Below are 24155 nucleotides of genomic sequence, written 5' to 3'. Positions count from 1 at the left end.
GCGACGCTGAAGGGACAGGGATTAGCGATTCAAAGCGATTCCCAGCGGGATTTGCATTTGGGAAAGCCGAGACTCGCGATTGCCAAGGCGCGTCGGGGTGAAAACGACGGCAGCCTGGTTGGAAATAATTAAGCTTCCCGTGGCGCCGTTAATTTTCGACGAACAGCCACGTCGTTCGGTAATGCAAATTTCGGAAAGCCGAGACTCTCGTTGCCGGCTCGCAGCGTCGCGCGGACGTTCCACGGATATATACGAACATTGTACTTTACGAGACTCTTTCTACTCGCGCGCGTCTTCTCACGAGCCTCGCCGCATATCTTATCCGCGCAAGGTGAACGAGGTAAATTTACGATCTTCTAGCCGTTTCTATTGAAAGAACACGGGCTACACGCACGGGGCCGAATGCACTCAAGCGCCTTGTGTTTTCTGATTTCAGGTGAGTACAGCTGATCCACGGCCGGAGACCACTCGCTGCGTCCTCGAGTTACGATCTACAAGGGTGGCTGGACGGCCGATCGGACATTCGAGATAGGTAAAAAATTTTAATGGAAGGGGATTTAGTAATTTTTCGCGTCATTACCGGGACATTTAGAAAGTTCCCCGGATCGATGGCAGCTAGGGCCGCGTGTAACAAATGGCGGCAGTAAAGTTAAGGGTAATTCCTTTGATTTGTTGAACTTTTTTCCTCCATATGGGAGTACATATTTAGCTGGACGATGGAATCCTTCGAGAGGAGAGATAAGCTTATAGTTTCTTCCCTTTTTTCGATCGTTTAGGGGATTCTTTGACAGTAGGCCTTTTGTTTGGACGGTGTGGATTCTAGGGACTGACAGCGAACTTTTCGTTTGGTCGACATCGGTGCGCGAGACTGGCATTGTCAAGAGTTAAATTATTAATGACAATTAATATATCGTAAAAACTAAATTCCATCTGCTGAAGTAGATCTTTACACTTTCGTGGCTTTTTCTGACTGGTCGTCTCTTGATGATCACCTTCTTGCCTTTCTGGCATTCTCCATCCCATTATCTTCTGTTTATAATTTGTATACTTGTGCATTGACTGCACCATTCTCACAGTCCAAACGACAAAGTGAAACAAAGTAATCTTCTGTTCATACTCTTCAGCATACTTAAGAGCTCGGCATCTACTACTCCGCACTCAACGTGTTAAACGGTAGTTTCTTTTTTGGGAGAAGATCAGTGGGTATTTTAGATGATTTAAATTCGTAGAAGATAGGGTTACATTTAATAAAATATCAATTATTTATTTAATCGAGGAAGAATTAGTTTAGTATTACGAGGGATATTTAACAGTCACCTGTGTTTACACCTTATTAATTTTATTCACACGTATGAGTCACGATTTCTATAATACACGCGACTCATCGTTGCACGCGTAAACACGGACAGAATTATCATTGCACGTTGAAGATTCGAACGTTTCGACGACAATTTCACCGTGCCCGATTCCACAATCTACCTTCGAAACAACCGGTAGGTACATTCCGCTCGTCACCCGATTCTCGATCCGTCGTGACATTTAAAAGAAAATCCACGAACGTGCCATCTTAGCGCGAAGCTGTCGTGACGCAATACGGTGCAAGAACCCGGCAAAACACCGCGCGGAGCCGCGGTTCTCCAGGTAATCCGACGATTCCGTGAAATTCCCGAGCGTATAAATCACCGCGCGAGATAACAGACGCAGACGACTCACGCTCGGAAAAATTTCAAAACGGAGGACAAAATTACCGAGAAATTCGTATGCGGAGCCCGTTGTCCACGGGCCACGTAATCTTCCAGTTCGAGCTGCTTCGCGACGACGATCGCTCGTCTCACGTTCGAACAATACGTAATAACGACACGCAGTTGAAAAAGCACGTGTCGCTGGATTTTCGGCACCGAACCGATGGAACAATGCCGCATTGTCGGCCGGTGATCGAGTCTTTGGGGCACGAACGAGGCGGAACGCGGACGAGACATTTCGAAAGGCGTGAAAAATTCTTGTCACTCGTCTGGAACAGCGTGCAAGGTGTTTCAGGAGACGCGAACAATGGACGCAGAGGTGTTGCGCAACGCGGGACAGAAAACGGACTGTTTCGTGGCATTCCACGCGGTTTCGCGACAATGGCGCGTTACGCTGTCATCGGGTCACGAGACGACGTCCTGTCTCATGAGCGCACAATGACGAACCGACGAGGAATTCCACGAAGAGCAAATAGGCTCCCTGGCGGATCTCCCACGAGAGGCTTTCGGTTAACGAGCGGTCCGCCCCGCTGCTCGTCGTATATCGTCGCAACGGGATGACAAAAGCATCTGGAGTCCCGGTTTCATAACGTTCCCTGAAACCCGTTCTTTTACCCCGTCGCGATGCGTCGCCCCGTTTTCCGACGCCTGTCGATGGAAATCTCGCGAGAGTATGGGTTTTCGTAATTTTGTTGGGAAGAAAGGCAGAGAGCGGAATTACTTTAAGATGGAATGCGGCGAGATACGTGGCAAATACGCCGCAGTTGAAGAGATCAGGGAACGAGATCGGAGAAAATTTTTCTCCCTTTAATTATTTTTCGCCAGATTTTCAACTATTATTATCGAATAATAGCCCCGCGAAATTGATTAAATTTCTTGCTCAGCGGAAAGCTGTTATTTCTCACGTTTCACAAAAATATAAATACATTTACGCAATTAAATCTCAACTCTTTGGGGCACGCTAGGATTAACGCTAATCGTACCAAGTGAGGTCAGATTGTACATTTATTGTTATTTCTTTCGCTCATCTGACTTTCTGTAAATTTTTATATTATCCGAGGAATCATTTGACCCTTTATGGTAAGAATAGGTATGTGTAAAGTACCGGTACGTTTAGTGTTAAAAGGGTTCCACCTTTTTGATGCACCGTACAGGTTTATCAATTGTTGCAAGCGGAAGGTTTATTGCGACAATCTTTTTTCCCTGGTTTTATATGAAAAATGGTAAAAGTAAGTTAATTTTTATAAAAATTAGTTTTATATCAATTTTGTTTCATTTAAAACGCAATGAAATTTCTATGCAACATGGGTCCATTTTATTATCTGAAATCCCATGCCGCAAAGAGTTAAACCGCGAACGAATAGAGTACTTACAGTCCTCTCAGAAAACTAATGTCGCTATGACCGCAGAAAAATTCCATTCTTTCTCTCTCTCTCTCTTTCTCTCCTGTCACGCGAAATATCCGAAGAAGTTAACAGCCAAAACGAGCCGGTAATAGACAATCAGGCAGCATCCACGGTTCGCTCCGTTCTCCGGTCGCAATTGCGCAATTAACCTCGGCGTCCTACGCGCCCTCTCGGGTCCCCTGTGAAAAAAGCGGTTTCCACGGAGAAAGGGGATTCAATCGGACTCTCTGTCGCTGATCAGCCGTAATTGAGTAATCATCGTGACGCCGCGCGTCTCCTACACGTCGCGCGCCCACGCGGCTGCGGAGAACGCGACAGGGCAAAGGGAGCAGTTTCGAAAGCTCGGGGACATAATTGCGAGCGGCGCGTTAATTGTACGCGCGACCGTGATTGCACCTGGTCACTAATCCGCTTTGTCGGTGCGACGCGACCGCACAGTAACGTATCGCGACGCTCGTGGCCCCAGCAGCTGTCGGCCGGGGGTGGACGATCAGAGTTTTCGCTATTCCGTGCAAGCAGAGCGGAACAGAGCGGAGCGTGGTCCGCCACGATTTACCGTACGGCGTGCTTCCATTTCTCCTCGACTGATCGCGAGATTATACGTTGGATGGTAGCGAGAGAAATTGCCGCAGTTTTCTGCCTAGTTTCCGTGTGACGGATTTCTTCCCTCGTCGATGCGCTCTTGTTTTCGAGAAAATTGGATGGATTATGGGCTGACGGATTCTAGGGAGAACGTTAGTCATGGAGCAAAGCAGGGAAACGTTTATCGAGTAAACCATCGATGAGAGAATATTCCTGGTCGGTGGGGATTCTGAGTTGTAGGTGTTTCTCTGGTGGTACGATGAATAATTTCGAGCGATGCATTAATCGAATTTAATTATAGAAAATTTTTACAGTGTCTGGAGTACAGTATCCCTGGGTGAATAGAGTACCCGAATGGCTCGCATATCGATTAACTCTTTGGGGCACGCTGGGATTAAAAGTGTCTCGGCTTTTCGATGCACCGTAATGCATGGTGGGACATTTTTAGCCCCACCTCGAAATATTGCAATAGGTGCATGCGCATAGGTTTATATTTCGTCTTATTTACGTAAAGCAGTTGGTAATACCTCCAACATGCCAGTACAAGTTCATCAATTGTTGCAAGCGGAAGGTTTATTGCGACAATCTTTTCTTCCTGGTTTTATGTTTTCACATTATGCGATTCCTTTATTAGTAAAAATATACCAATTTTGTTTCATACAGAGCGGAGTGAAATTTCTATGCAACACGGGTCTATTTTATTATCTGAAATCTTGTGCCGCAAAGAGTTAAATAGCACGCGAATGGTAGGAGAATGTTGAGAACCACTGTTTCATACTAAATCTACTCTCTCTCTTTCTCTCTTTCTCTGCGACTATATAAATTAACCTTTCCTCGATTAAAATACAAGTTTATTCGCGATGAAATCGATACTTCTGCTCAACGAGGATTGACTATCTGCTTCGCCCTAGTGCCATTGCACGAAGTGACACGCGAACAGAACGAAATTGCATCAAATTTTAAAAGTACCCGCAGTAGAATATACCACGGCAAACAGGCACGAGCCATAAAATGTTACGTGACCCGATCACATGCTAAATAATACACGGAGGCCGCTGAGAACAGCTATTCCCAGCTAAATCCACCCTTTGCAGTCGACGACTTTTTCGTTACAGAAAAATAGTAATTCGAAGACTTTCTGCCATAAAGCCGACTATATTTTTAAAATGGTAAATGAGAAATCATATGCAAATTAAGACGTAGAATTATTTTTCTTCGACATTCCACACATCGATAGGTAATTTTAAATTTGATATATTAATTAACGTCGATCTTTAGAATCTGATTAAATGGTGACTAAGAGTCACCTCTCGAGTGCAAAAGGTTAACCTCTCCTCAGTACCGCGTTTATTAAGCAAGCCTGCAAAAATTCGCCAACTCGTGGTATCATTTCGAGTATTCACGGTAGCCGACACCCGATAGGACGCAATTCCTGCTAGAGTAAACTCGCGACGATAATGCACCTATCATACTCTTCGCGCCTATCTACTCTTCATCATTATATTCACTCAACATCGCGGTCCGGATTCTCGCTAGCAGAGAGAAATTAGAATCCGAGTATAACGGACAATGTATCGCAAACGTTAATTTCGCCGAATAATTTGGCATGTATGCCAGATAGCAAAGCTCGCGTCGGGTCGAACCGCGTCGCGTCGCGTCGCGTCGCGTCGCCTGTGGGGGACGGAATACGCGGAATTCACGGGCCACGGCGATTTCCTGGTTCAAGTGCAACCGGCGAATACGCGGCCCACGGGCATTCCGCGCTGCCTGAAGAATTTAGACGACATGGAAACGAGCCGGCCACGCCGTATCGTTACGGCGTATTTATGCGTGCTGCATTTATTACGACACGACGTTCCGCATCTAATAACCTCTGTTCCAACGGCAATGGAGTCGCGGACAGACCGCGATACTTGTTCTGCGTCCGGACGCCCGTGGCCCGTTACTCTTCTTCGTCCTCGCTATAATTTCGCGCTCGTGTCCCCGTCACGTGTTTCTCATTTTCAATTGTGCTCACCTCCTTCGCCACCCACGCCCCCGCTCTCACCCCCCACCTGGGTACCGAGCTTTTTCCACCCGGGACGTTCGAGGCATGCACGGCGTGTAATTAATGTCACGGATGACTGTCACGCGCGGGGAAATTAAACTCGCGAAAGATTGGCCGGCAGCGGGATCATTTGTCTGCCGCGCGGTGCTTCGTGTAACTCGACTGAACGCCGGCAGGGATATTAATGCGGTTCGTAGTTTATTAGCATAATGCGGCACGCCGGTGCTCGCGACTTTTCCTCGCCATTTTTCCTCGCAATGGAAATATCGAGTGGAACGGGACTTGGCGCGTTGGACCAGGGGGTCCACGGGCTCTCGAAAATAGCTATTTCCGGCAGCCATTTTGTTTCGCGGAGAAAATGACCGTGACGACATGCTTTGTGGATCGGTGATAATAAATAATTCGCGGTGTCCACGGATATAGGCGTACTTCGTTGTGTAAGTAACGCCTAGTTTCTTCGTTCACGGATCTGACGATCCAGTCGATTTTCGGTCACAAAAATGTAGAATTATTGCTAGATTAATCTGTGCTGACAGAGAGATCTCTTTAATCACAAAACGGATTTATTTAACTAAAATATTACACTAGGTTTCTCTGAATTCTGACTCCTAAACACGCTTACTATGTCTCGACTACACGCATTCTGCCTCGTCTGCGCCCTTGCACCCTTATTTAAAGTCTAACACTCTTTTCATGCGCAAGCTCTCTTCGTTGATCACCCATTTCCCGCACGACCTCTTGGTGGGCCAGGTACTTCAGACACTCGGACCCATTCCTAGACTTTCGTTCATTGCTTGCACTCGACCTGGTCATAAATATCTCATCCGTATAATTCTTGCACGTCGTCATCCGTCCGTTCGCGTGCATTTCAAATGATACCTTAAACACCCAAGCCGAATTCGATACTGCTCTTAATACTGTTTCCTTTGCTAGAATCCTTGCCAGCTCACAGTGCTACAGAAATGACAAGAAAGGTGTTGCTATGACGGATAAAAGTCTGAAGTATGTCAAGAGTAGTAGTTGCGATTAAATTGTCGATGAGTGTCGCAGAAAAGGAATTAGTCTGCGAAGAACCTTCGGGAAGTAAACAAGAGTAGATAGAGATTAGAAATAATGCTAAAATAGTATTTTTATTTTATATATAATAGCGTCACGCGTTTACTATTAGATTGCTTTGTTCAGACAGAAAACTGGATACCTAATTAGTCATTAGATTAATCGTTAAAGTCACACACATTAGTCATTGCACACCTCCATAACGGTATCTATGTTAACGATAATAATACACATATATATACATCTGACATAAAGATTAACAGTTATCCTGTAACATAGAGAGTACAAGTAATTTAATTGCATCGCTGTTATCGCAGAATCAGCGTGAATCAGCGCGTAATGTAATACATGTATATATAGTGTATAATGTCCATGGTTATTGCCACAAACGTTTATGAAGTACTGGACTTCGAGAGCCTGAAGCGACACCACTAGTTTCCAAGCTCTGATTTAACAAACGGAGTCGACAGATTCGGGTAATTTGGCTAAGAAAAAATGAAGAAAAAAGGGAGTGATTAATGCTTCGAAAAGTGGTTTGGTTGTTAAGCAAGGAGTATTAGAATTTAGCAAGAAATCGAGGAAGGATCGGAGATAGGAAGCTTTGATGGTCGGCCTGCGAACGAGGGCAGAAGGTGTTGATTGATGGTTTAGAAAGTATTGTATCAGACCTACTAAATATTCGCGATAAATGTTAAAATATAGCTACGAGAGGGAATGAGACTCATCGATGAGTAACGATCATAGATTGGTCGATGTCTAGGGAGGTATTAGAATTAGCACGAATTAAATTCTAACGCGAAAAGGGATAAGGTTTATAGTACAGGTTCGAACACGTCGGTAGTTTGTTAGGAACGAATGATCCCAAGGAAGCAAATATTTCTCAAGTCGTAAACGCTATCATCGCTCGTTTCTGCGAACAGCACTTCCAGACTTGTTGACTTATTCACTGCTTATCGCGAGCTTAATAAGTACGCGTAACTAATTTACCAGTCGTAAATCACCCGGCATTAACGCGCAAACCTTACGCGTTTTGCCACAAGATGAAGTTCGTTTATAAAAATCCTAATTCTCGAGACGGTCTTTATCAAAGACTTTGCCCCAAAATTCACAAACAAAGGATTTGTCAGATTTGAGACTTTTACGGCGCAGTATCGATTAGTCATATGGTCACATGAACCGGCTCTTGACATAGTCTTGATATAGTTCTTAAGAAGCCTAGTTCCTTCTAAAAGCACGCAACGAGCAGTGTATCTAATTCCACTTCGAAATACCCATTTCTGGAGTCAATATTTATCAAAGACTGCTCTAAAATGTACACTTCGAAATTACTCGGAAAAACAAGAGATTTATCAAAGACCAGAGACTTTTATTGCCCGATAGCGGTTATAAAAATCGAAGCTGGCAGATGCAATTCGTCTCACCTGTCAAGGTAAACATGCGGATGTCTCTCAGTGCCGGTGTATCCATTCGGCTGTAGACACGCTCGTCTGCACAGCTGCGGAGACCTCGTCTGGACGTTTCTTCCAAAAATGCTCGACCAGAGACTTTTATTGTCAGATAGCACTTATAAAAATCGAAGCTGGCAGGTACAATTTGTCTCTCCTGTCAAGGTAAACATCCAAATGTCCCTCAGTGTCGGTGTATCCATTCGCCTGTCGACGTATGCATAGCTGCGGAGACCTGGTCTGGACATTTCTTCCAAAAGTGCTCGACGCACACCCGGAAGTCTGGATTTTGATAATCTCGTGAAAGGCTTCCCGTTATACTCTCGTATCACTCCGCAGACTCGGCTTTAAATTGTTAAACTGGGTATTTAAAAATCAATCGATTCCGAAGTCAAAATTTATCAAAGACTGCTCCAAAATCCACACTGCAAAATTACTCAGAAAAACAAGAGATTTATCAAAAACTCGATAGCAGTTATAAAAATCGAAGTTAGCAGATGCAATTCGTTTCTCCTGTCAAGGTAAACATCCGAATGTTCCTCAGTGCTGGTGTATCCATTAGGCTGTCGACGTATGCATAGCTGCGGAGACCTGGTCTGGACATTTCTTCCAAAAGTGCTCGACGCACACCCGGAAGTCTGGATTTTGATAATCTCGTGAAAGGCTTCCCGTTATACTCTCGTATCACTCCGCAGACTCGGCTTTAAATTGCTAAACGGGGTATTTAAAAATCAAACGGTACCCTCGGAGCGCGTATTCATTAAGCGCACAATGCTGGTATAGAAGTGCACAATGATGTCGACAGGTAACGTTTTCACGTCATTTCTCTCGGTCGCTCCTCTATTTTCCCCCTGGTCTATCCGGCTCTGTTCCTAGCTCGTGTCGCGCGGCTTGTTTCTCATCGTTAATTGTTGTCGCGGACGTCGGCGTACACGGATTTCGCATAACGAGCGTCGCGTGTTGCGAACAGGCAGCCAAAGCGCATACCGATCCAGCGCGTTGATCACGACGGCAATGAAAATAGCGCGTCGGACCAACCGCGGCATCGACGCCGCGCGAGACGTTGTCTGGCTTGGATCGGGACTAATTATCGGAATTTAATGTCGGGTTATTAAATCAGGCTGACGTAGAATCGGGCTGAACGCGAAACCGTTTCTGACAAGGAGCGACTAACGGCACTTGTTTCGCTACACATTGTACGCAATTTCTCTTCTAGGCCGTCTCTCTTCCGCTCGCGTCATGTCGCGCGTTTCTCACTCTCGCTCGCGAGCTGGATGAAACGCGTCTCGCTTCCTCCGGGGCTTGTCGTGTCTAATTATTACAAAGGAAATATTGTTCCAACGCTCGCCGTGCCGCCGCGGAATTTGCTGTTCCGCGAATGCGCCGCGAGTACGCGACGCTTTGTGCACTGTGGGTCACGCGTGAACCGTGGCGGAGGAGCTTTTAGTTAAGGTAATTGGTACTCCTCTTCTCTTTCTCCCTTTTTCTTCCTTCCCTTTTTGCTTCTCGTCTTTGCTATTATTACGAGGGTACTTGCGAATTTCTCAATTTTCTCCGAATTTTTCCGCGATCATTGGTATTCTTGGTATTTACATACATGGTGGTCTTGACCCCTGTAAGGAATTTTCATCAGTTTAATGTGTATTTTGTGCTGAAATAATGATAAAATGTATCGATGCTGTAATTTTTATTAGCCAATATATTTGCTAATTTCCTCATGTATAACATTCGCCGTTACGTATAATTTCATGATTCCATACACTTTATCGGGGCATCATTACACCTTAATTTCCACAATTTAAGCGTAATCAAACCGGATTTCTGGATTTTCCGCGTTCACCGTTTAAGAGCGGAAGTCATGCACTCCCAGGGACAAAATTGACTACCCGATCGATCTTATCTCGAGAAATTACCAGTAATGAATAATTTAAATTCTCTAACACCAACCTCTAATTTCTTTTGCTTTAAAAAATAACGAGAGTTTCCCGTTCAGGAGACAGGAATATTCGGGATATTGAGAAACACTGGACGCGATGCAGCTAGAAAACGACCCGAATTAAACGAGTTGAATTTCGCAAGGATGGCGGCCGAGAATTTTCGACTGATTAAAATTCCGACGTCGTTCAACGGCCTCGGTTTCCGGTTCCTCCGACCCAAAAGTAAGATCGACAATAGCCATCGTGCATAATCGCGTTTATATCGTGCACGTGGCGTAACGTCGCGCGTGCGTGCACGTTCGTGGGTAAAGAGAATTCCGCCGACCCAGATCCACGGTCGCACGAATCCGTTGCCTCGGTTACATGGTTAATCCGCGGCCTTTAATTGCGATTTATCGGGCCAGGCGAAATCGAAGGAACGCGTTCTCGTCGTTCGAATTGCGATTCGATTGGTTCCAGAGATTACGATTAACGAGATTACATTAGCCGGCAGAATTTCCCGCTGTCGAAACTGAACGCTGGAGCACACCGCGGTTACGCTCGTTTGGCCTCCGGTTTCGTGCATAACAACGAAGCTACGAGTATTAGGTAACGGTGTAATCGAATGAAAATTGTACGAAGTCGTAATCCGTGGAATCAGGTTTACGTGGATGTACCAGGGCTATATCGTAAATGGTTGTTAATATAGAATGTTGCCCGAGTAAAAGTTGTACAGCTAGGAAGAGAAATGTGACGTTAGAGAAATCTGACCATCGGGTTTAGTTTCTTTGATCGAATCGCATGCAATTACCGTGCCGATCTTGCGATCAATTCTGACACGCGTTTAATAAATCGAACACTGCCACGCTCCATTTTCCAGATCGCTAAGTATTTTTTACTCGCAAATTAGTTCTGGCGCCGGGAAGGAGCCACGTGGAATTTATTGCTTCGGCTTTCCATGCGAACGTCAATCTCGGTCTACGCCATTTTCTTCCATCCTTTCACGCGATTTATTTGTCCTCCCAATTAAAATCCAAGTTTAATCGATCTCCTGTACCTTATCTTATATCATAAATAATTTAATTAATTTCTAATCATTTATGTGTACTCTATTTAGGCGCACGTTACAATCGGTAGGTCCAGCGTTAAAGAATCCTACGATTCCTTAAAATTTCTTCAATTTCGTTGGATGACTATAAAAATTGTCGAATTAGTCGCAAAAATATCGGAGAAATCTTCGAGTTCATAAGGTTAATCCTTAGTACTCTGTTCTCGCCGACATTGTATTGTTATAGCGACATTGTAAGATAGCCTGTAACTCCGTTGCCTCTGTTGCGGCACTAGAACTAGAACACATACCTAATCTTACCCCTTATGGATCAAACGACCCCTTATGAAATAAACGGTGATTTAAAAAAAAAATTCTTAATTTATTAAAAGAAATAATTCGCAACATAAATTTCCAGATAGCGAGGAAAGCGAGAAATTAAACAATTATAAGAATTTGCAGTAAGTTAGATTAGCGAAAGAAATAACAATAAATGTACGATTATAAAGTAAATTTTGAAAGGGGTCATTTCACCCTGCTTGGTACGTTTAGTGTTAACGTTCTTTAATCCTTTGCATTCTGTTGTCGCTGCTGTTGCACTAGAATTTCGCTGGATTTATATCAAATATTGTTAGATAAAATTCCCGAAACACAGAATTACCGTATGTTTACTGATAAGTATTATACCAGTATACCTTTAGCAGAAGAACCGATAAAAATGAAATGCTATTTAATTGGTAAACATTGTACTATGAAAGCTAACAGGAAAGGTAAAATGACTCGGAGTTGGCGGTAGTTCATATTAAAAATTGCTCGGAGTGCAAAGGGTTAAACATCCCCCTGCGCAAGGAGCGATTTCCGAGCAGATAACGCGTCTAGAATCGCAGACTGCAAAGCCAGTAAACCAAACCGGCAACAAATGGACCGATAAATTAAACCGGCGGACAAGATTCCTTTTACTTTTACGACAAAATCGCCACGGCGCGGTTACATAACTCGGTCTCGCAATTTAGCCGTAATTAATTCATTCGCCGGGGCACGCGGATCGATCTGGAAACTTTAATTACGAGTTATCCGGTTTATCGTCCCGATTACATTGTCCCGTGGTCGATCGTGCGGCCGCGATCTGCGCCCGATCTGCACGATCTCCTTCCACCAGACTCGATCCTTTCCTCGCCGTGTCTGCTTTCCGTTAATCCGCCGCGACGCCGGACGCGTGCACCAGACGCTCGCCAAACTTTTCATCCGCCACTCCGTCGGCGCGTGCAGCGTTTGTTTTAGCGCCGACGCGACGACGCCGACGCCGTTTATCCTCTGCACCCTCGCTTCCGCTTCTTTTCGTCGCCCACCAATTTGTTCGCGCGTCGCGTCTCTCGCGATTTATCGCCCGTTGTTTCCGCCTATTCCACAAACCTGCCGGCAATCCTCTCACCGGCCGGAGCCGCTCGGCATTTTCGCCAAACTCCCGTATTTGCGCGAATATGCGTATTGTGCGAGGACGAATTTTACGAGCTCCGAGATTTACGCCGAATAGATCTCCGGTGAAAGTGCACACGCTCGTTGCACGTCGATTTGTCTCGGGACCGGCTGCGATCGTATTAGTTTCATTGAATTTTAAGCCCCGCCGATGTTTCTGCCTCGACTCTCGCTGCGATTAATTGCTCGCGGGATACTCAGCGTTCCGTACGTGCAATCGGAGCACGAGGGAGGAGAGCGTTGCGTAAGACGGTTTTATGGGATCCATGGGAGTGTACCGGATCGTTAACGGATTGGTTCTTCGTGCGAGTAGGGAAATTAGCTGTCAGGGAACGCGGTGCACGTTAACTGGACTTGTACGGACATTTCGAACGAAATTGCCTATCGTGGGGCTGGGAAATTTATATCGCGAGCAAGAATTTATATGAAGTCGTTTATGAAGTCCGCTTAGAGCAAGGTAAATAATGTAGTCGGGGTTAATTAAAAAGCGATATCCGAGGCTCGGCTTTACACGCTTTTTATATTCTCCTTTTACCCGGCTTGCCTATCAAATCCTGAGAAATTGACGTCAATAAAGGTAATAGGATTAATTAATGCAATGGAAACCGCGTGGTCGGTACACGTTGCACGGAGTGGAAGAAATTGTCGAGTGAATGCACGTAGCACCGTAGAGTAACCACGAGAGCGGCCAGTGCGCAGCCGCGGGCCGCGGAGTGGGGGATGCCTGAAATACGAAATAATTAAATCCTCAGTCATCGTTCGTCCTTTGTCGGTGAGGTAGTGTCGCGACTGTGGTCCCGTGTTCGATCACGTTCGCGTGACATTGAAAGGTCTAATCTCTCGTATCGATTCGTCGGACAAGTACCAGTGACGTCGTCCATTCTACTACGTACCGGTAATTGAAATTTTTGCTCGGTGAGAACTGCTTTATCGCGACGGTAACGCGTGGAAATTTTGCATTTTCGTTTACGCGTGAGAGAAAATTTCGCGGCTACTTTTCTCTGTGCTGGTGTAGTTTGTTATTACTTTTGGAGTGCAGCATGACAACGTACGCCGGTCGACTTGGTCTCTAGAGACGTGAGTACTTGCCATTAATTCTATTACGACTGTTTTATTTCTATTTTCTTTTTTTCTTTTTATGGTATGAATGAGATATTGAAATTTACCTGTAGCGTCGTTTCCGATAAATGGTAGATAGATAGACAATTAGTTTCGTACAGTGATATGATGAAATACGTCAGATTACTGGCTTATCTACTTAAGCGTGGTACTGTGCGATCAATAGGATCACCAGTGCAACTGTCTATTCACAGGCTACTTTTTAATTTTTATTTTTTTAATTTTAATGCCTCGAATGAATTTTTACTTGATTTACGGAAACTCCCACGTCTCTAATCACTTCGAGAAATTCGAAGAAAAAGTTATATAAAATTACGTTGAATTTAGACACTCGTGTAATTGTTAGTTCATATAAATAGAGTACATACGTGGCATTAATAATTATACAGGAGTTTCTCGAGTCCATGTTACTCTTTGCGTACCTTTCCTTTCAAAATTACAATTTGCACGAAATTCTATATTATTTAAACGATTATATGTTATACGTCTTACGAATTGCAAACGGAATGATATTCAATTAGAATATTATTCCGTTTCATATGGATTCGAGAAGCCTTCTCATTGAGATTTCTAGTGTTAATAAATTTCGCAAATAAGCAGCTCGAATATTCTTTCTAAAATCAATGTAGATCCCCGAACAAAGGAATTTCGAGATTTGTTATTCGTTCGTAAACACGTCGAACCTTTACGCCGAGTTCGATAACGAGCGACCACACTTCCGTATTGACGAACGTTCTACGCATCGCTAGCTTCGAGAACAGGCTCAGACCTGCCACAATAACAACGACACTACCGTTCGGACATTCCCAAGGATTCCTCGTCGGCCGTGACGTATCCCTCGGTTTATCCTGAAACACGAAACACCCGCCGATAGTCGACCTTTATCCAACATCGACGCGAATTTTCTCGCTATCGTATATCATTACACCACCTCTTATCTAATCTCGCGGGCTTACTCGAATATATACGCGCAGATAAAGAAACCGCGAGGCGAAATCACGGAACCGGGCAACCGGCTGTGGAATTCCAGATCGGCTCGATCGGGCTTATCCGATCGCCATTGATCTCCAACCGGCATTGCTGGCGTAAAATTAACACCTGATCGAGGAAGGTTCCAATGGCGGAAGAAAGAAATGATCCTTCCTTTTCTACTCTTTCTCGCGTTGCACCTGAAACTCGACGTTGACCCTTTGCACTCGAGGGGCGACTCTCAGTCGCCGTTTAATTAAATTTTAAAGATCGATGTTAATTAATATATCACATTTAAAATTACTCAGTGATACGTGGAATGGTAGAAATAAAATCTACGTCTTAATTTGTATACGATTTTTCATTCACAGTTGACTTTATGGCACAAAGTCTTGGAATTATTATTTTTCTGTGAGACAAAGGGTTAATTCGCTTCCAGTATAGGATAATACAGTCAACCCTCGTATAGCACAGTTAATCCTATTCGCGTTGATCCTTAAGGAAGTAGAAATCAAACAAAGTGTTACATAGCAACCGTGTTCTCCGAGTATATGTCCTATCGAAGCCCATCCTGCATTAGACCGACTATAACTCCTGTAATTTTCAATATTTTTGTACGAAAATAATTGTAGATACTCGTGAAATATACAGCTATAATATACATTTAATTTGAGTCGAGGAAGATTTACGTTTTCTTAGTAAAAATTTTTCGAAATTGATTAAAAATTGCAGTCTAGATGAGGGCGTAACTCGAAAGGGAGGAAAATTAAAGTTGAATTTCGCGTTATATCTGAATCGTGTCTTCAAAGCGTACAAAAGGACTGACTGTACGAATACTCTGTACTGCCGCAACTTGGTGCAGCCACCCTTGGTTGGGTGCGCGTTGCGTTAGGCTGGAGCTTGGTCCAGGTCCACGAAACGCTGGGCGGTCCTTCCACCCACGATTAACCGTAGTCCACACTCCTTTTCGTCGCACGCGCCGCGTGTGGTACGCTCGTGACCGGCTATTTCGTAAATTGGATTAACGGTCGTGCAGGCCGGATAATTGACCCGGCTCGTAATTCGTACGTTCGTTCCTCTTGGCCCTTTGTTGCGCGTACCCTCCATTATTCTCTGGCCCGAGATGCTTGAATATATACGTATTCTCCCGTTTCTTTCCTCGCGTTTACATTTTCGTCTCTTCTTTCTCCTTTTTAAATTTTTAGTTTCGCTTTCCTCAATTTTTCCTTGGATTTTCTTGGGTTTTCTTAGTAGCCATAGGCGTAGGGTAACACTTTCGTTGATGACGATTTTGATAGGAATTGATTAACGATGTTTAGTACTATACCAGTGGTTCCAATCGCCAATTTTTGATAATATTTGACGTTTGTCAGCGACTGCGATCGAAGTAGAGATTTTTTGGCGATTTTTACACGGTCCTTGGCATATCGATGAAGTGGGTTTTGATTATTATCGATACAGCTATTACGATATTTGCCATTTATTCGCATGGCACAGTGAACGCGTTAATTGGTCGAGGTGCGAAGTGGAGTAGTCGATTTTGATTCTGGGTGTCCTTGTTGCATAAGCGGTGACCGAGGTTCTTTGCGAGGGAAAGGAGTAGGGAGTGAATGGATCGGAGCATTACTATGATTAGTTGTAATGCATCGAAAGGGAAAATGGCAGTTTTTTTTTGCGATAGTTGAAACAGTGGAAACAGAAAGCTGGGCTATTATGTCGGCGATCGTTCAGATACGTCTACCAATTTTGCTGCATAGCGAAGTTAGTTAAGCATGACGCGTTTTATTTCCAAGTTTCGCGTTATACGTTCCAATAAGAATTCGCGATGCTGTTAAAAGCGTTACGATACCTTTCGAGAAATTACTTCTCGCGTAAGGAAGCGCTGAATTAAAATTATTTACACGATTAGGCGTAATAAAACCTGGAATGCCATAAAGTATGAGAGGACTAATTGTAAATGTAAAGATCCCCGAGTCAATGACACTCGTAAAGTAAGAAACGCGAAATCAAATAAAACGAGAAAATACTAAATACCTCTTCGATTTCATCAAGGATAATACACTATATCCGGTTTGTACATATTCGCGATATTATTACAGCGCAGTTAAAAATGCGTAAAAATTTTTAGGAAGAAAATTATTTCACCCTGCGGAGAAACTTTAGCCGTTATTTATCGAAATTCAGCAAAAATACCTTCGTATTTCTACCAATTTACTATCTACTCCAAGACACCTTCCAGCACGAAGCTCATACTTGCATAATAATTCGACTATGCGAGAAAACAATTAAATTTTATTGCGCGTATGAAACTGGCAGTGCAGTAATTAGGTTAAGTTAAATTGGCAGTGAAAGAATAGTAAAATTAGCAGTAACAGCTGTTATAAAAGAGTCTATACGTGTGTATGTCACTTTTTTATTTCTCTGGTAGTGTCTGATACAAGATCCACGTACAATCCACGAGCAGAGAAAATATTTCCTATTTCTGCAACCCACTGTGCACAAGCAGCAATCTGTACGCAATCTGCACGCAATCTGTTGCTGTAATAAACATATACTCGTCTAGCTTCCTCGTTAACGGATGAGTAAACCGAACAAAATCGAGTTACTCGCAGAAATTCGAGTTTCCACCTCTATCACTCGCGAATGATTCGCGAATGATTCGCTGGCAGTCGTGATTCCTCGTAGCTGTTATCCTTGACAAGTTTCTCGTACACGTGCGTGGAAACGTGCCGTCGTGGCTGTTTCAGCGTAACAAAAGGGGAACGAAAGTTGCACGCGGAAAGCTTCATAGAAATGCAGCGTGATTGATACGCGGTTGTTTAAAATTCGACCGACGCGGGGGCTGCCTTTCAGATCTAATTTGGCCCGTGGACCATGGCGTTGGTCGTATGGATGACGCAGCTGAACCGTACGATTTCGAAATGTCGATCCGAGATTTAGCGTGCTCCTTGATCGCTCGAAACTAGAACCGAGTTTTTCATCAAGACCCGTGGTTTACACTCTCCGCGTCAACTTCCCGAGGTTCGAACGCTTATCTCGGTGGCAATTTGCGCGAAAATTGGATCCAGTGTAATTTCATACTCTCTAGTCGCAATCTGAAAGTTTCGAAAAATTAGACTTTCGCGAACCCGCGATTTCTGTTGCGAAATCATCCATTGAGACTCCTTTTTGTATGGCGAGACCATGCAACGTATCGTGTAAAAATGCGGTGAAATGTTGCACCTCGGTAAATCGAAAATAGAAAATTCGTGGAATAGATTCGCACTCGAATTAACAGTTGTATTTCTCTTATGGTGAAACTCGAAGCACGTGTTCGAGAAATAATTTGCTATATAAATGTAGGATCGTTTTTGGCTGAGTTGACTTAACATAGTATTGTTGGCTTCTTAATAGAATAAAATAAGCTTGTAAACATGAAATAAGAGAGATTCGATATGGACACACTCTTCTGATCTCTCTTAACCCTTTGGCCTACAACCACGAGTGAGACTCGTGGTAAGGAATTTGTGCCATAAGTGAAAATCACGAGTCTGACTCGTGGTGAGGAATTTGCGCTATTAGCAATACGCAGGAGTCGAAGTTGTGGTACTTCGTTGCACCGATATATACATGTCACAAGAAGTATACATGACTCGACCTTCTTGTTTAGTATAGCCCGCGTAATTGAGAGATGGCGCGTAGGCCAAGGGGTTAAAACTGACCCTTCCAACTTCCATAAACTGTAACTGACAGACTGAATTTGATAGACTGCAACTGATGGACTGTCTCACCCGCGTCCTTGCATCCTCATTTAAACCTTTCATTCTGTCCTCTTTCACATTCCGGCTTTCTTTCTTGATCACTCATTTTCCACGTGATCTCAGTGGGCTAGCTCCTACAAATGCATGACGCATTCATAAACTTCCACTCGTTTATCGCGTTCGGCTCTGTCATAAACATCCCTTACGTTCGATCATAGGTCCCAAACACTCTTGACATTCTTTCAGAGTCGCATTGATCTCATTCCCACATAAACAATTATATTAGAGTACGTAAATATCCCATAGTTCTGTACGTTCGTACATATTGTACAAATCTCTGCCGCTATTACGCATTACTACGTCGTGTGAAATACTTAATTCCAGCTATGAGACATTCCGCGTCTTATTCATTGCGAGACTATTAAAAGCTCTCTAGGCTGAGTTCCAATAAATCTACTTTCAACTCAGCTGCGAACTTGCCCGGAAACTGAAGGCGAGTCTGCTAAAAATCGTTGTTTCATTACAAGCAGGAACCGATTCACCATCTCCATCCGGGTTACTCAACATCGCCGCGTCATTCGAGGCATATACTTAATTCTCGCTATAACACGCTCCGCACCTCGCGCGCCGGGATCCTATTAAAAGCCTCTCTAGGCCGAGTTCCAATAGACCGACTCGCGAATTAACTCGGGACTCGCGTAAACTTTTATCGACAAGCAAAACACTGCCGGGACGAGAATATCCGCGGACGAGGACGGTGCCATTACCCGAGAGCCGGCCATCCATCGCGGGTGCACCTGGAACGGACGAACCGAACGATTCGACCCGTCGTCGTCCATTTGAAATCCCGCCAACGAGGGTAGAAAACATTATTTTTCCGCGTGGCATCGGTACAAACTGCGAGCACGCAATTTATCAAAGTCGTTAGAAATTTTCGATGCGAGTTACGAGGCCGACTGTCCACGCGGGCCATTAATCGGGGCCCCGCGAAGTAATTAAAGTCGCCGTCACTCGTCCGTGCGGTATATTTAATCGTGGAACGCGTGTTCCCGTCGGTTCTCCACTCGGAGGAGCTTCGAAACGGCCGTGGACGCGAGTGAAAAATCAGCTCTGTTCCTGGCCACCTGTGCGCGAGTTGGACCGACACACCCGGTCCACGATCCCGCTACCGGTCACGCCGGGGGCCCGTTCCAGACGTTGTTGCATCGCGCCCGCGGATTACGCAATCGATATTCTGCTTCCCGGGTGTATCGGCGGAATAAAAATCCCCTCGTTTCGAGTTACAACACGTCGATGGGGAAACGGTGTTAATATTGACAGCGAGCGCTCGAGATACGGTTCACCGTCGCAGACGTTACGTGACTCCAATAAAGGGATTCTATCACGTATCCCTGAGCGTTTCTCTTTCTCCCAGACACGTCGCGAGGATTACACGATGTGGACGCTCGGCGTCTACCTCAACGAGCGGTATTTCCTCTGTTAATTTCTTCTGTGGCTTCTGTGTTATTAAAAACGTGAAAGCGGGCAGCAATGGCGGCGAGGATTATGTAAAACGCGAGTGCCTCGATGACGATGGTAGTCGAAGAAGGGTACGTGGTTTTGTAGCCAGTTTAGAGCGACGCGGTTCCTCTAGTTAGGGTACGTTGTTAGGGATTTCGAAATTGGGGAATCGTCGCCGTTTCGGAGTAAGTAGATGATCGTTCTACCGGTTCCACGCTAACGTGTCTTTCCGTCTAGCCGATCGCGGGTTTACGTAACAACCGGTTACGATTTCTTTTCCGGGTAGCCAGCTGACCGAATCGTGGACGTCACTAATCCCGGGGGAAATGTCGTAACGTTTTGCCCGTGTTTCGATCGAGTAATCCGAAGGGATAGACTAGAAAATATTCGGAATGCCATTGGTGTAGTCAAAGTGTAAGGATACGTGGAATAGAAGAACGTTTGCTAAATGATGTCACGGGACGCAACGCGGACATTGCGAATTCTTATAATTACGCACGAGACGTTCAATGTCACGTCCGACATTCCATAAACGTTTGAGGTACGAATCGAAATAACGAGGCCTCGTTGCGTCACGCTTTTCGACACCGCTGGGATGCAAATTTTTCAGGAAATAGACACACGTCTCGCGCGTGGTTGGCCGGTAACGTGAGGTCGTCAAGTTAGATGACTCACTCGGTGCTCTCGTGTAACTCAAGAAACAGTAGCGGAATATCTTTTTATTTGAAACACGATTCTAAGCCGTATCGTTACATAATCTTGTTTGCCGTTTTTAGCCGGTACAAATCGAATAACAGTACCGCTGCACACCAAACCACCAGCGCGGGAATCGTTAATGTTATATAAGTCCGTGACATTGCCTTTCAGCCTGGCTATTATTCCCGTTTTTATGACGGCATAAAAACACGGACAACGAGAGAGTTATAATTTCGACGCGGAGGTCGTGTTCTTTCCTTTCCGCGTCGACGTCGGCGTCGATAAATCATCATCGACGCCCGTTTGATCCGCCTCTTTAACCCTTTCGCTACGACAGGTCTCGTCGTGGAGTCCCTCCCGTAGAACGAAGCACCGTGCCAAAGGTGGAAGCATTACACGCGTTGTATAATCTTTAGTCCAATTCGGGGCCCAATCTTAAAAAAAAAAAAAAAAAAAAGAGAGGAAAGAAAAACCGAGCATCGCAATAACGCTTGTAATTCTTTGCGAAGAGAGCTAGGCGAAACGATAGCACTTGTGTTAATTTTTGTGACCGGTGAGTATAGTCATCCGTAGTAGCGAAAGGGTTAATTTTTGTGGCCAGTGACTATAGTCCCCCGTCGCGTGTAGATGGCGTCTCGTGGCCGATGCCTATAGTCACCCGTAGCAGCGAAAGGGTTAATTTTTGTGACCGCTCACTATAGTCACCCGTTGTGTGTAGTTGGCGTCTCGTATCCGATGATTATAGTCACCTGTCGTGTATAGGTGGAGTCTCATAGCCGGTGACTATGGTCACCCGTAGTAGCCAAAGGGTTAATTTTTGTGGCCGATGACTATAGTCACCCGTCGTGTGTAGGTGGCGTCTCATAGCCGGTGACTATGTTCACCAGTAGTAGCCAAAGGGTTAATTTTTGTGGCCAGAGACTATAGTCACCCGTCGTGTGTAGATGGCGTCTCGTGGCCGATGCCTATAGTCACCTGTAGTAGCCAAAGGGTTAATTTTTGTGGCCAATGACTATAGTCACCCGTCGTGTGTAGATGGCGTCTCGTGACCGATGACTATAGTCACCCGTAGTAGCGAAAGAGTCAATTTTTGTGGCCGCTGACTATAGTCACACGTAGTAACGAAAGGGTTAATCCCGCGACTGCCCAGTTTGGGCGTCACGGAACGGAATCGGAGGTTAAGATCGGCGTAGCAGGATCTCGGGTCGGTTCCTCGTAGCCGGTCGTCCTTGCATCGTAATGAAAGATGCAAGAGCTCCACCTACGTCTGTTTTCTTGCCTCTGAAATGTCACGGAGAAAGGCCGCGGCGCGTTGCTCGCCAAGAACGTGCTGAATATGTCGGCCCGCACCTGTGCGATTTAACGCGGTCTTCCCCTTCTTCGTGTCCCCTCTCGAGCCTTTAACGGCTGCAGCTCCAACGCTTCGCAATTAACTCGGACGAAGGCAATTTGCTAATGGGTCCGCGATGCTGCGACGCGTAAATTGCACGGGAGCATTGATTATAATAAATCGTATCGCGATTAAAGTAACACGGGTATCACGGGCATCGGAAGATTTACGATAGCTGTAAGTGAAACACCAGCTGAATTTGTCCCGGCCTATGCTGACGGATAATTTTAGAGAGGATAATGGAATTTTATTATCCTTGGGAATTTTAGTATCCCTTGATAATTGCAGGTCGTAAACGGGATCTCTCTGTGGATCTTCGAGCTCTGTGGAGAGTTTAAATTGAAATATATATATCGGAAGCGTACTCGACAAATGTTGGCGTCGAGGATATAAAACAGATCTGAAACCTAGGAATAGCTGAACCTAGGAGTTCTGCGTTTTGTTTCTTTATATCTCTTCTATAGTTAGAGCTTTATTGCCCGGCCCACGACGCGTTCGTGTAAATCAACGTGACGAAAATTTTCTAGAGCGATGCGAAATTTCTGACGTTTCCTCGAGCGACTATTTATTTTTACCGTCAAAGCTGATCGGTATGTCTCGGTCTTTCCTTTCATGCAGCGCCCTTCTCCGTGTCACCTTCGAATACCTGCCACACGCGTTGAATACGAAATTATCCACGCTCCTATGACGGCAGACGTACGGTCGAATATCCTTTCGAATCCCGACGATAAAGCTGTCAATGTCGCGTTAATGCTTCAAAAGCAATGATCTCATACGCTTCTTTGGCTACTTTTTCTTGGTTATAGCGATTTTAAACGCAGTACCGATTCGCCGTTTCTCATGTAGGATCTCTTAAAAACGATTAAACTACGGATAAACCCTTGGACCATGAAACACGTGTAACGTGAAACAGAGGGAACTGTCAGACCGGTATAATTAGTCGTGAAATTAGCGTTCGCTTGTCGACAGTTTCGAATACAGCGAGGGAAAAATGAGCATCGTGATCGTCTGATAATATCTTTAATAAAGCGATCGAACGCGTAGCAGGGTTAGGGTAGAGAATGATAATTTCTGGTTAGGGGAGCGTCGTAACTGGTCGAGGTTTATTTTTGCCTTTAGCAACTGCAGCAACAGGAACATGAATGAAAGGAAACGATAGGCAAATTGCCAAAGTGCTGCCTAATTATAGTCTACGGGGGTGGAGAAGCTGGAAGGGTTCGATCGTGGAACGTTGCCGTCCAGGAACGTCGTTCCACCGTTCCACTCGATTAATTGAAATTTATCACGAACGTCTTAATTTGCCTCATATTTTCGTGTAATTATCGGTCACGTGTGAAGCGTGCAACATTTTCGACGTTCAAATATAAATTTCGCAGGCTGTCAGCGTTAAATTTCACAGGGATGTTGCTACGCTCGTGTTTCGGAAAGCAATGATATTTAATGTACCATATAACAGGCAATATATTTATTTTAATTGAGGGTTCATAAAGAATTACCGAAACCTCCCCCTGTCTAACCACGTTCTAACAATAGTCCTGCGACATTACGCTTGATAAACTTGGTCGTAACAGGGTTTCTTAATTTTCCATCATCCTCTTGCATACTCCCTGCGAATAATTTTAGAAATAACTGTAGAATTTAGAATTTCGTCATTTTATCTGCTAATAAACCCCTTGCATTTATTTGAATAAATTATTCAATTCTCACATTGTTGCACTTCGCACATGATTATATTTATACTAATTAACCTTTTGCACTCGCGAGGTGAGCTTCAGTCACCATTTCATAAAATTTGGAAGATCGATATTAATTAATATATCAAATTTAATGCAATGTAACAGTGTGCGAGGTATCGGAATCAAATAATTCTACAATTCTGTTATTATACAATTCTTTATTTACTGCTCAAAAAAGTATCGTCGAGTGCAAAGGGTTAATACATAACCAAAAATTAATTATAAAATATTTTATTTATCTTTGGCTTTCGATACTTCATTTTCATTTTCCCTAATTTTCTTAATCG

At 44.5% G+C, this 24155-nt stretch overlaps 1 protein-coding gene across 4 annotated transcripts in view; it reads left to right on the top strand.

Annotated features, from left to right (window-relative positions):
- Window positions 1-443: 443 nt before the first annotated feature.
- smash (smallish) overlaps window positions 444-24155 on the top strand; it is a 94723-nt gene continuing 71011 nt past the window's right edge. For 3 of the 4 annotated variants that reach the window (XM_017908805.1, XM_017908804.1, XM_017908807.1), the window contains exon 1: window positions 13489-13795. The gene's annotated coding sequence lies outside the window, so the exon portion shown is untranslated. Of the gene's footprint in view, window positions 533-13488; window positions 13796-24155 lie in introns of those variants that run through there. The other variant, XM_017908806.1, reaches the window with a different exon arrangement.

This window comes from Eufriesea mexicana, unplaced genomic scaffold, assembly GCF_001483705.2.
Source record: "Eufriesea mexicana isolate 0111107269 unplaced genomic scaffold, ASM148370v2 scaffold13082, whole genome shotgun sequence".
NCBI classification, from domain to species: Eukaryota; Metazoa; Arthropoda; class Insecta; order Hymenoptera; family Apidae; genus Eufriesea; species Eufriesea mexicana.
This window is presented reverse-complemented; position numbering and strand designations above follow the sequence as displayed.